Source organism: Mus musculus, chromosome 3, assembly GCF_000001635.26.
Source record: "Mus musculus strain C57BL/6J chromosome 3, GRCm38.p6 C57BL/6J".
In the NCBI taxonomy this organism is placed as follows: Eukaryota; Metazoa; Chordata; class Mammalia; order Rodentia; family Muridae; genus Mus; species Mus musculus.
In genome coordinates, this window is record NC_000069.6 from 58,402,273 (window position 1) to 58,414,701 (window position 12,429).

The 12,429-nt window shown below is 40.1% G+C and overlaps 1 pseudogene; it reads left to right on the forward strand.

Moving 5' to 3' along the window:
* Positions 1-2,387: 2,387 nt before the first annotated feature.
* Gm20128 lies at positions 2,388-2,845 on the forward strand (annotated as a pseudogene).
* Positions 2,846-12,429: the final 9,584 nt, after the last annotated feature.

Genomic DNA, 12,429 nt, shown 5'->3' on the forward strand with positions numbered 1-12,429 from the left:
CAAACAGATGAAGAAAAAGAATCCCAAGGAGTCGTCGTCGTCTTCTTCTTCTTCTTCTTCTTTATAAAACCTAGGTATTTACTAATCTGTGAATTCAGAAAATTTTACCAATAGTTAGTTGTTCTAGCATGATAACTAAGAACTTTTTATCCTTATAGTAATTCCATTTGTTTGATTTTTTTTCTGTGCAAAGAAAAAAATTTTAAACTTTCAATTATACCAAATATTTTAAATAGTTCAGTGTTCTTTGAACCAAATACAATTAAAAATGACTGTCAAAAGTATGGCATGTATTTGCTTATATGAGGGTGGTAGCTGCTAAGTCTTCAATAAGTAGGCTACAATCTATATAACCACACTGGGATGGGGAGGAAGGATTGCTCTGGGAAGAAGAAATAGAACAGATAGTAATGGGTGGGCAGGGCAGGACTGGGGTGGAGTGGGGGAGTGGCTAGAACCGGATGATCAAAAAGGAGGGGGAAGAAAGAATGCAGTGAGGGAAGGAATTCTGCTAACACTACAGACTATTTAAGGGGCTATATGGAAACCTAACCAGTAAAGTCTTCTTAAAATATATACATATATGAAAGAGGTTGTCTTAGTTAGGGTTATACTGCTGTGAACAGACACCATGACCAAGACAAGTCTTATAAAGGACAACATTTAATTGGAGCTAGCTTACAGGTTCAGAGGTTCAGTCCATTATCTCATCAAGGTGGAAACATGGCAGCATTCAGTCAGGCACGGAGCAGGCATAGCTGAGAGTTCTACATTTTCATCTGAAGGCTATTATTAGTGGAAGACTGACTTCCAGGAAGCTAAGGTGAGGGTCTTAAAGCCCACAACCACAGTGACACACCTATTCCAACAAGGCCTCCAAATAGTTCCACTCCCTTGGCCAAGCATATTCCAACCATGACATCCCACTCCCTGGCCCCCATAGACTTGCTCAAACACATGAGACTATGGGGGCCATATCTAGCCATGGCATAATAAAAAATTACGTTTAGTCCAACTTCCAAAGTCCCCATAGTATATAGTTCAACAGTGTTAAAAGTCCAAAGTTCAAAGTCTCTTCTGAGATTCATCTAATCACTTAACCAGAATCCCCAAGGCAAGACAGAAAACCAGCTGGACAAACTCTAAACATCTCCATATCTGATGCCAAAGTGGTGTTCAGATCTCCATTCCTTTTTCATCTTTGTTGAATGCAACAAATTCTTTCTCTTAAGCCGGTTCCACTACTTGTTAGCAGCTTTCCTCAGCAGGTATTCCACAGCTCTGACTTCTCGAACATCTTGGGGTCTCCAAGTCAACTTCAGATTCACAGTTCCTTGTTTCAATGTCTGAGATCCGCACATGATCTTTTGGGCTCCTCCAAAGGGCTTGGGTCATGTCTCCACTCTACCCTCTGGTTGATTCCACTCCACTGCTGCTGCTGTTTTTGGTGATCAACTCATGGAACTGGCATCTCCAATATGCTGGGATCTTCCACTGCAACTAGGCTTCACCAATAGTCTCTCATAGGCTCTCTTCATGGTGCCAAGCCTCAAATCCTTTGCATACATAGCCCCTTTAGTCCTGAGCCGTCAACTACTACTAAGGCTGCACCTTCTTCAATGACCTTCCACAGCCTTTCATGGTGCCAAGCCTCAGCTGCTCTTCATGATCCCTTCATGCCTTCAAAACCAGTACCATCTGGGTGACTCTTACACATTACCAAGTACAGGTGCAGCACAAGGTACAACCTTGGCTCTCTCTGGAACACAGCTTCTTTGTGCTCTCAGAAAACACTTCCCAGATTTCATGTCAGTGATGTTGGTCTCTTCTTTTTTTCTTTCTTTCTTTGTTTTTTTGTTGTTTGTTTGTTTGTTTTTTCAAGACTGTCCTGGAACTCACTCTGTAGACCAGGCTGGCCTCGAACTCAGAAATCTGCCTGCCTCTACCTCCGGAGTGCTGGGATTAAAGGCGTGTGCCACCACGCCCAGCTCGTTGGTCTCTTCTTAATCACCACTAATTTCTTAGCTCCAGCTAACCAGCATCAATTTGTCCCTAGTAGTCCCTTCTATTTTTCACTCTAAAACCAGAGCCACATGGCCGAAGGTGTTCTGCTGCTTGCTAGGGCTGGAACATACCCCCCCCCCGCCCCGCCCCCCCCCCCCTCTATTACCAGCTTTCTGTTTTCAACTCCCTCTCTGCCTGGGATTTGCTTTGTAGATTGACCTTGAAGAGAGATCTGCAAGGCTCTGTCTTCAGTAATGCTGGGATTAGAAGCGTGCACCACCATGCCTGGATTTAAGCTCTTCTTCACCTAGAACCTGCTTTGTCCCATGCTGGCCTTGAACTTGGAGATCTGTTTGGCTTTGTCTCCTAGGATTAAAGGTGTTTTCCCATCTCGTTTTCTCTTTGCTTCCAGACCTCTGCCATCATGGGTCACATGCATGCTCCCCAGGGCCAGTCCCAGTTGGCCAGCCATATCATCCCCACATGGCTCAAGATGACGTCTGACAATGTGAAGGGACAGATTTACAAACTGGCCAAGAAAGGCCTGACTCCCTTCCAGATAGCTGTGATCCTGAGGGACTCACATGGTGGCACAGGTCTGTTTTGTGACTAGAAATAAAATCTTGAGAACCCTTACATGCAAAGGCCTTGCCCCTCCCAGGGGATCTCTACCATTTGATTTAAGAAAGGAGTTGCTGTCTGAAAGCACCTTGAGAGAAATAGAAAGGATAAGGATGCCTGATTCTGATAGATAACAGAATTTACCAGTTGGCTTTATACTACAGTGCTCCCACCCAGTTGGAAATATGAGTTGTACACAGCCTCTGCTCTGGTGGCATAAATGCTGTTGTGTACACAAACAATAAAATCACTTTGAGTAAATTGAAAGAAAGAAAGAAAGAAAGAAAGAAAGAAAGAAAGAAAGAAAGAAAGAAAGAAAGAAAGAAAGAAAAGGTGTGTACCACCATGCCTGGATCTAAATTTAGCTTGGTAGAATCTTGCCCCCAAATCCCTTATTCTTTTAAAGCCCACACTAGAGTGATGCACCTATTCCAACAAGGCCACACCTCCAAATAGTGCCACTCCCTTGGCCAAGCATATTCAAAGCATGATAGAAATCTAAATTGGAATAATCAAATAACAGGGTTGACAAAGCCCCAACCAGACATCTCTTACTACCAAAAGAAACCTTCAGTGCTAGGAATGGGTTACATCAAATTGAGTTGTTGGGCAAAGGGCCCTATAGAAATCCCCAAGCAATAGGTATCAACAAGGCTATTGCTTGTTCTCCCTACACTGATAATAACGCCCTATTGCTGTAGGCACTGCATACATTAACTCGCTGAACATAGAGAAGTTGATCTGGTGGTAACTATCTAGAGCCTTCACCCCTACTGACTAGTGTTCAAGGTACTCTGCTCACTACCAGAGGAGAAAGGTAAACACCAAGCTAGTTACAAACCCTAAAATCTACAATGGTGACCTGCCTGCAAGGTGCACAGGTGTGATAGTGGCATAAAAGTTGTGGGAGTCGCCGGGCGTGATGGCACACGCCTTTAATTCCAGCACTTGGGAGGCAAAGACAGGTGGATTTCTGAGTTCGAGGCCAGCCTGGTCTACAAAGTGAGTTCCAGGACAGCCAGGGCCATACAGAGAAACCCTGTCTCAAAAAAACAAAACAAAACAAAACAAAACAAAACAAAACAAAACAAAACAGAGTTGTGGGAGTCACCAACCACTGACTGCTTGGAATCAAGGCCCAGTCCATAACATGGAACCCATGCCCCATAAAGCCCAGGTGGCCAAGGACCTGAGACTAGATAGGCCATGGTCTTCAGGGAAAGCAAAATACTACTGGTCTGCTGAAGGATTGTAGCAACAAAATAACTGTAATGACATTCTCCTATACTCATAGATCAGTGTCTTGCTCAGCCATCATCAGAGGTCTCACATCCAGATATTATGCAGAGAGTGAGATACCTTAGAAAACTTAGTCCAAAATGAGGCGTCCCTATCAAATTCCTTCCCTCAGGGTTCAGGGAACTCTGCAGAAGAGGAGGCAGGAAGATTTAAGAGCCAGAGGAGATGAAAGACACAAGGACACAAGGCCTTCTAGACCTAACAGGACTGAACAACTAAGAACTCACAAAGACTGGTACAGCACGCACAGAGCTTACATGGGGCTAAGCCAAAGAGGGTCCCAGTGCTGAGTGCAGAAGCAGACACAAACCCTGTCTCTAACCCTGAGGTTATCTCCAGTTGATAACCACTCAAGAGAAAAACTTCATTTTCTCCAGTGCGGTCTTAAACCATACTTAAGAGCAGGCCCCATGCCCAACAGTAGATGGCCAACACAAAAATGAACAAAGTGGTATCTTGGAAGTTTTTTGTCTCATAATTTTTTGTCTGGGCCACTGCCTCCTCCTCCTCTCCCTCCTCCTTCTGCCTTTTCCATTTATATTATCGTTCCTGATTTTGTTTTTATAAGTTTTCTGTGTATCTCAGGATTTTTATGCATGTCTTGTGCTTTTTCTTTGGCCCTTTTGTTTTCTGCTTCTTTGACTTGTCCTACTCTAGTTTGTTTTTATTTTAACTTATTTATTTATTTATTTATTATTTATTTGCCTGTGTTCTAATGAGAGAAAGTGTGAATTTGAGTGGGTGAGGAAGAAGAGGGGATCTGGGAGGAATCCGGGGAGAGAAAAATCATAATCAGAATACATTGTATGAAAAAAAGTCTATATTCAATTAATAAAATAAAATAAATGGCTATCAGGGTATTTTCCTGATCAAAATTTTATCTGTGTTTTCTGTAAAATACTAATGATGTTATATTCTCAGATTTCAACAGACTCCAATTTGCACGTGTATATTTTTACAAATTTTTTCAAAAGAATGAGATGCTTCAATAAAAAGATAAAGTAACTTCTCTTGTCTAGTAGAAAATTGGTTTATTTCTTTTTATTTTTTGGGTTTTTTGAGACAGGGTTTCTCTGTGTAGTACTGGCTGACCTGGAACTCACTCTGTAGACAAGGCTGGCAGAAATCCGCCTGCCTCTGCCTCCCAAGTGCTGGGATTACAGGTGTGTGCCACCACTGTCCGGCGGTTTATTTCTTTAAAAGAAAAAAAGTTCTATCTTTGCAGACATCATTCTATCTTTGCAGACATCATTCTATCTTTGCAGACATCATTCCATCTTTGCAGACATCATTCCATCTTTGCAGACATTCCCCAGCATACTGATGTTCTACGATTCTGACCACCCTGATTTTCTCACTCTCAGAATGTTGAATGAAAATATTAGGCTGTTATAAATGGAAGGCCAGTGTATTCCAAAATACTTCCATAGAGTCTAATGTGCCAGTCTCAATGATAGACACTGTTGACATACAGGATAAATAAGTCAAGCGATACTCCTCGCCATCCTGAGCTAATCCATTTTAGTGTGTTTTGTCCATTTTATAAAGTTTTGAGGGGGAGGGGGAGGTTGTTTGGTTGTTTGTTTTTGTTTTTGTTGTTGTTTTAAGACAGGGTTTCTTTGTACATAGCCCTGGATGTCCTGAAACTTCCTCCATAGACCAGGCTGGTCCTGAACTCAGAGACCTGACTGCTTGTGCCTAATTAGTGCTGGGATTAAAGGTGTGGCTTACCTTTTTCATTTTTTTAAACCTCAATGCTTTATAGTAGTATCTATGAAGCACTGAATTTATCAAACAGTTATAATTTCAAAAGTATTGAAGAGATTTAATAAATTTCTTATTTTTGTTTGGAATTTATTCCAATTGTTACATTTATATTGCACACCCTAATAAAACAAATGTTTCTCCTCTTGTATCCTACTTGAAAAAGGGATCATCTATGTGTTCCAGGGAAAGTACCACACTCTGAATCATCCCTACCCAAAGATGGTTCCTCTTCTTTGGGTTTTGTTCTCGGTAAGAACAAATATGAAGAGATTAAGGCACGAATATTGCAAGGTCAGGGCCAGACTAAACAACACTCAGCAGTAGGGGAGAGAAAGAGATTTAACCTTCATTCATGTAGGGCTGAAACTGGAAGAAGATAAACAGTGAAGGAAATACCTAGGCCAGCTGGCTCCATCAGAGCCTGAATGTGACATTGATATTTGAATAACTACATTTCTTTATATCTTTGGTGGCACATGCCCTTAATCCCAGCACTCAGGAAGCAGAGGCAGGCAGATGTCTCTGAGTTCAAGGCCAGCCTGGTTTACATAGTGAGCCCCTGTCTTGAAAAAAACAAAGCGGGAAGAGAAATGTTAACAGTTAAGATCATTGTAAGCATAATAGTTAGCTAAAATTAAAAAAAAAAAAAATCAGTGGTAAATGCTTTAATAATATAAATGATTACCACATGATTTATCTTTCTTGAAAACACATATTTTCTGGGAGAGGTTAGTATTTTTTCTTACAGAGGGTGTATTATTTAATTTCCTTTTTGCTGTGAGAGACAAAGAACAACTAAGGGGGGAAGAGTCTGAGGGCTTGGCCCACCAGAGGGGAGAGAGATGCTACCTCTGCAGTCAGGAAGCAGTGGGAGAGAGCTTGATTAAGCTCAGCTTCCTTTCTCTTCTCCTTCAGTCGGGAGCCCCATGGCCCAGGTGCCGCTCCCATTCTGTTTGGGCTTCCTGCCTCGCCAACCTACTCTAGAAACTTCTCAGATATGCACAGGGTTTGTCTCCTAGGTGATTCTGGATTCTGTCAAGTTGACAACATTAACAATCACAGAAGGTAGAACCATCGAATTGATGAAGTTCCAATAAAAAAGAATGTTTTTAATTTAAAAAAATCTAGAGTTATGTGAGTTGTTGATTAAATATAGAAGCCCCAAAAGAGATTACTAGTGAAATCTAGAGAAAAGGTAAAAATTTCCCATCATTTGAAGAGAATATATTTATTATTTGTATCCAGGGACTTAATGGCCCAAATTGGACTGATGTTCTAGTCAGCTTCAATTTTGATTTTGTATTTGCCTCTAATATCTTCCATTTTGTAACTTCTCTGTCTCCTACAGATCCAAAGTTAGAGGCAGGTAAGGGAGCAGATGTTAATTTGCCAACAAGCAGCTCATTATATGGCCATTTTAAGTAACACTCAAGTTTTATGTGATCATGGATCATGAATTACACTTTCAATAAGTAATATTTTCAAAGTAGGATTTTAAGCATTATAATGTTAAATGTTAAAGATGCTTTGCTGCTGGTGACCAAAGATCTAATTATTTTTCATTAAATCACAACTGGGAGTACAAGGTACTCAAGACCTGCCCATGCTTCTCAGCCTCTGGCACCTACCTACTAAAGGTGGCACAATCAGGCAGGCGAGAATGAAGGAGAATGTTATTCTCACTCAGGAATAACATCTGGGGCTCAAGGCTTGTCTCGGGATAGAGCGCTTGCCTACCATGTGCAAGGCTTGAGCTCTGTCTCAGCAATGTATGAAAGCACTTTAAAAAAAAAAAAGGTATAAGAACAACAGCTGAAACATCTTTTATATTAAAATCCAATTTATACAAGTTTCTACACTCAAACATATTTTTAAAAAGAAAAACCATTGTAAGTTGACAATAGCAATTAATGCTATTAATAGTATTAATAGTAATGCTATTAATTACTATTAATAATAGTATAATATTTATATTAGTAGGGAGATAAGCTAGAAGCCTATTTATGAGTGTTGAAGTTACAACTTAAAATTATTATTTTAAGCAGCACATAATTATACTTATACATACACCTAGTTCACACACATACACACACACACAGAGGCACACACATATATGAAAGATTCAACAAATGTTTCAATTTATTAAAAAATAGCTATTAAATGTTACCAAATAAGCTAGCTCATCTATGACAGAATGTGACTCCTTTGAAAAATCATGTATATCTAGTACTTTCTTTCTCTCTCTCTTTTTTTTATTGGTGTGAATGCACATAAGTTTGGGTGCCATGTGCATGCAGTGCCCATGGAGGCCAGAAGAGGGGTTCAGATACACTGGGACAGGAGTTAGGAAAGGTGGTGAGTCACCATGCGGGTGCTGGGAATTGAACCCGAATCATCTTAACCACTGAGCTACCTCCCCAGCCTCACTACTTCCTTTCTTTTTATTACTTTGTAATTAACGGTATTGGATCTAAGAAATACTACTGCCAATCGCAGCCCCCTGAGGTGCTGTCATTACCCTGGTATCTAATTCCACACATTCTTTCATGGCTTTCTGTAGTGCGACTCCTTGCTGCTAGACATTTCTTCTCAGAAGAGGGAAACTGAGGGATTAAGAGGTTTATCAGCAGTTATAAAACAATTTTATGGCAAAACCGAACTCATTCTTGGTCTCTCCAATCAGATAACATACATGTTATTCGTGTTATTTCCAGTGGCCACATATAACATGGAAGAGTAAAGTCATACAGTCATTAACCGCTTTCTCCTTGCAGTGCTATACTGGAGCGTTTAAGGTAGACAGTAGAGCCACAGGGACATCATTTTAGTTCACCAAGATTACACTGTAAATTCAATAATGAGATAAGGCATTCGACCACTAGGATACCACATTCATTATTTCAAAATGCAAACTGCCTACATTACACCTTAACTTCAAAGATATTTGAGACTCAAGGAGATTTTCACCATGACAAAAAGGGTCTTTATTGTTTCACAGTGCATCAAATCCTTGGCATGTCTAATAGTAACTTTCTTAACTGTGAAGATTTTAATCATCTATTCTCAAGATTGGTACACTTTAAGACTGAGTTTTCTATTAGTAAACTAGTCAGGGACTTCTGTTAGCTTAATCCCTCTACACTGTATTTCTTTTCTTCCTTTTTGAATAATATTATACAATAGTGTCACTTAATGTGATACTGCCTCAGAAATGGAGGGCCAGGAAAACCTTAGTAAAAATCCAGACAGTGCTTGCTTACTTACACGACTGTGTTTTTATTGATTCCTTTTACAAGCTGAAAAACACTCCTTCATTTTGTGTCTTTTCAGATAATTTGGTGATTAGAAACATAGAAAACAAGCATGAACTCTTTCTAAATCCCAGAATCAACTTGGTGGCTGGAATATAGGCTGTCCAATGGACAGCAAATACCACTGGGTTTGGTATCACTACGAAAGTTATTTTCCTTAATGTAGATAGTTGCTTGCTTAATTTCTACTGAAAACATTATATATTTCTTCTGAGTCTTTCACGTGCCATTATTCACTGGGAGATGGAGATGTCAGGCGATGTCAGGCTTTCTTGAGAACCTGTGGCTCACAGTCTACCATCTGATGACTATGAAGTGATCCAACAGTGCACTGATCTGTAAGACAATGGCCTAGCAGAAGTACACTGTTTATAAGTAATGAAAAGCTTACATTCTAGCAGTTTTTTTTTTCATCAGTGAAATGGGGCCTTAGTTCCTAGGGTTGTTTTTTTTTCCCCCATCCTGGTTCTTTCTAAATATACTTCCCATATCCTGCTGCAAACTGAAGTCTTTGGGGAAGTACCAGATGTAAGTCAAATGGTCAAGGTGGGGGCTAAGAGAGCAGTAATCAAGGGCTCCCACAGCCTCCACTGCATGGTTTGTGGGTACAGGCATGGAGCCAGGATAACTGCATTAAAGCCTTTAAGTCTGGCTCTCCAGGGACCTCTCCAATCCCAAAGAGGGCTGTCAGGTTACTTATTAACAACTCTACACATTAGCAAAGATACTTACATGAATAGTCTACAGTCTGTTTATTGATTTATTTTTTATTGATTTTATTTATTTATTTATTATTTACTGTCATTTTTGTTGTTATTTGTAGACTTGTTTTGTTTTGTTTTGGTTGGTTGGTTGGTTGGTTGGTTTTTGAGACAGCCCTGGCAGTCTGGAACTCACTCTGTAGATCAGGCTTGGCCTCAAATTAAAAAATCTGCCTGCCTCTGCCTCCCAAGTGCTGGGATTAAAGATGTACACCACCACTGCCTGCATTTGTAGACTTCTGATTCCTCGTGAACAACTATATAAATTATATACATTTTGTAGTTTGGGAATAGTTTCGTTTTTCCTTTGTACATAGATTTCAAACTTCCTATATCTAGAATTCTTTTCATTTCTCCCCAACAGTCTAAAGTATAAAATTCTCTTCATTTTTCTTTTCCTTTTTTTTTTTTTTTTTTTTTTTTTTTTTTTTTTTTTTACCTAGGGTTTGCTTGCTTATTAAGAAACAGGGTATCAATGAGGTGGAGAGGTGACTGGCCTGAACTTCCCGGGCTCAAGTGATCCATCTGTCTCAACTTCACGAGTTCTACATTTTTTTTAAAGGGAAAATATACAAAAGTAGGATCTTTAAATGTTTGGAAAATGCTATTTTCAAGAAAACAGTTAAACACATACACACATTTCACGAAACATCTAAATATTCAAACTTTATAATCCTAAAATGTCTTGTTAACATTTTCTACTCCCTTTGTAGCAGAAATGTTGTTCCCATTTCTTCAAATTAGTTTTATGTTTACTTTCATGTCATGGTAGATTCCACCTGTTGTTAGAATGAACACTTACAGCCGGGCGTGGTGGCGCACGCCTTTAATCCCAGCACTTGGGAGGCAGAGGCAGGTGGATCTCTGAGTTCGAGGCCTGCCTGGTCTACAAAGTGAGTTCCAGGACAGCCAGGGCTATACAGAGAAACCCTGTCCCGAAAAAACAAAAAAAAAAAAAAAAAAACCAAAAAGAATGAACACTTACAGATTACTCTTCCCCCTTTAACGTGTGGCTGAAGAATACCACCCTAATAATCAGAAAAGGAAATTTAATAAGATAATGTAATGTCACGATCAAGCATGTGGTTTTTATTTTTCTGAAACTCCTATGGTCAACAATACCCACTGATAATTAATTTTAACATCAGCATTAAAATAATCTCTTATAAATTCACATTGGATTAACAAGCCAATTATTTCTACGTACTGTCTTGAGAAATTACTGAAATTATAGATTTAGAAATGAAGCATTCCCTCAGCTATCTCGGCCACAATAACACCAGCATGTAACACTTATTTTCTTTTTTCTTCTGCCCCCCTCAAGAAGCAGGGATGTTACTGTGAGGTATTGGTTTATATACTGACCTCTGTCACTTGGGTTTGAAGGACAGTTTCTATTGAGTTTAAAATATCTATCTCCATACATTACAGCTAAATACCTAGAAAGTGTTGTGTAAATTTTAATTTTCAATCCGTTTTTGGATCAAAGAGTTCTTTAAAGATTAGAGAACTGAGTAAACTACTTTAAACGAGTCAGCCTGATATGATCTCTAAAAGCTGCAACAAATCTGACATCTTAATTTCCAGCAAAACTTCTCAGATTTTAGCTAACTTAGAGTTGTTTTCATGTGTCAAGAGTTCAAGAGTGGTCGGTGTTTAAAATAACATCCTCACTCTCCCAATGTGGAGACACTTGCCAGCACTTGGGAGGCAGAGGCAGGAAGCTCACTACAAGTTCAAGGCCACTTTGGTTTAAGTAAGTAGCCTGGGCTACAAGAGGTCTCATAACAACAAGACTCGATTTTGATTGGGAAGTAGCTACAAGATGGAAAAATTCAGTGGCACTTTCAGAGCTGCTGTCTGACTTAGTAGTGGAAGAAAAAGGTATTCTCTTACTGTGCATGATCCAAAGCAAACCAAAGAACAACATGGCTCTAACAGGAGCCTTAGAACAATCAAAAGAGCTACACTTATTTAACACTGTAGGCTTTTCAACGTTGGAACCTATAAGCAGATTTCATGTTCAACGTCTCGAAAGTTTAAATGAACTCTTCCAGCCTTGAACCACAACAAGTGAAAATTTGGAATATGTTATTAACTCCTAATCTTTTTCGAAACCGACTTTACTTTGGGCAAGTAACCATCCCTGTCGCCGCCGCTTTTTATAGACAGAATTTCTGTCTGAAAGATCATCTTTCTAACTCAGTCTGGCTTGATGTTCTGTGTTAGTCACCCTCGTTTCTCTTAAATCTCACTTCTCCCACTATCCTAGTTAACATATATTTTCAGGACTTTTAACCCGGTTCGCTTTCTCCAGCTATGCACCTCTTCGGCAGCTGGATCGCCCTACTTTTTTCCCCTATCGCCCAGGTTCCTCTAAGACTATGCTAAACATTAGACCGAGCACATGACCTCCAGTCATCCAGGATCGCCACACGCCGGCCCTAAACCATGCGATGCCCCAGGCTTACAAATTAAAACCGTCTTCTGGCTTTTCCTCTCCTAGTGAACCTGCAGTGTGGAAATTTAAATTTAAAAATTTTTTAAATAAAAGAACCCGCTCCCTTTTCTCTACCCCCTTGGCCCCGCCCACGAACCCCCCTCAAGCCTCCACGCGAAGCCGCAGGAAACCGGAGGGGGCGGGGCGGTGACGTCACGACGCCGGC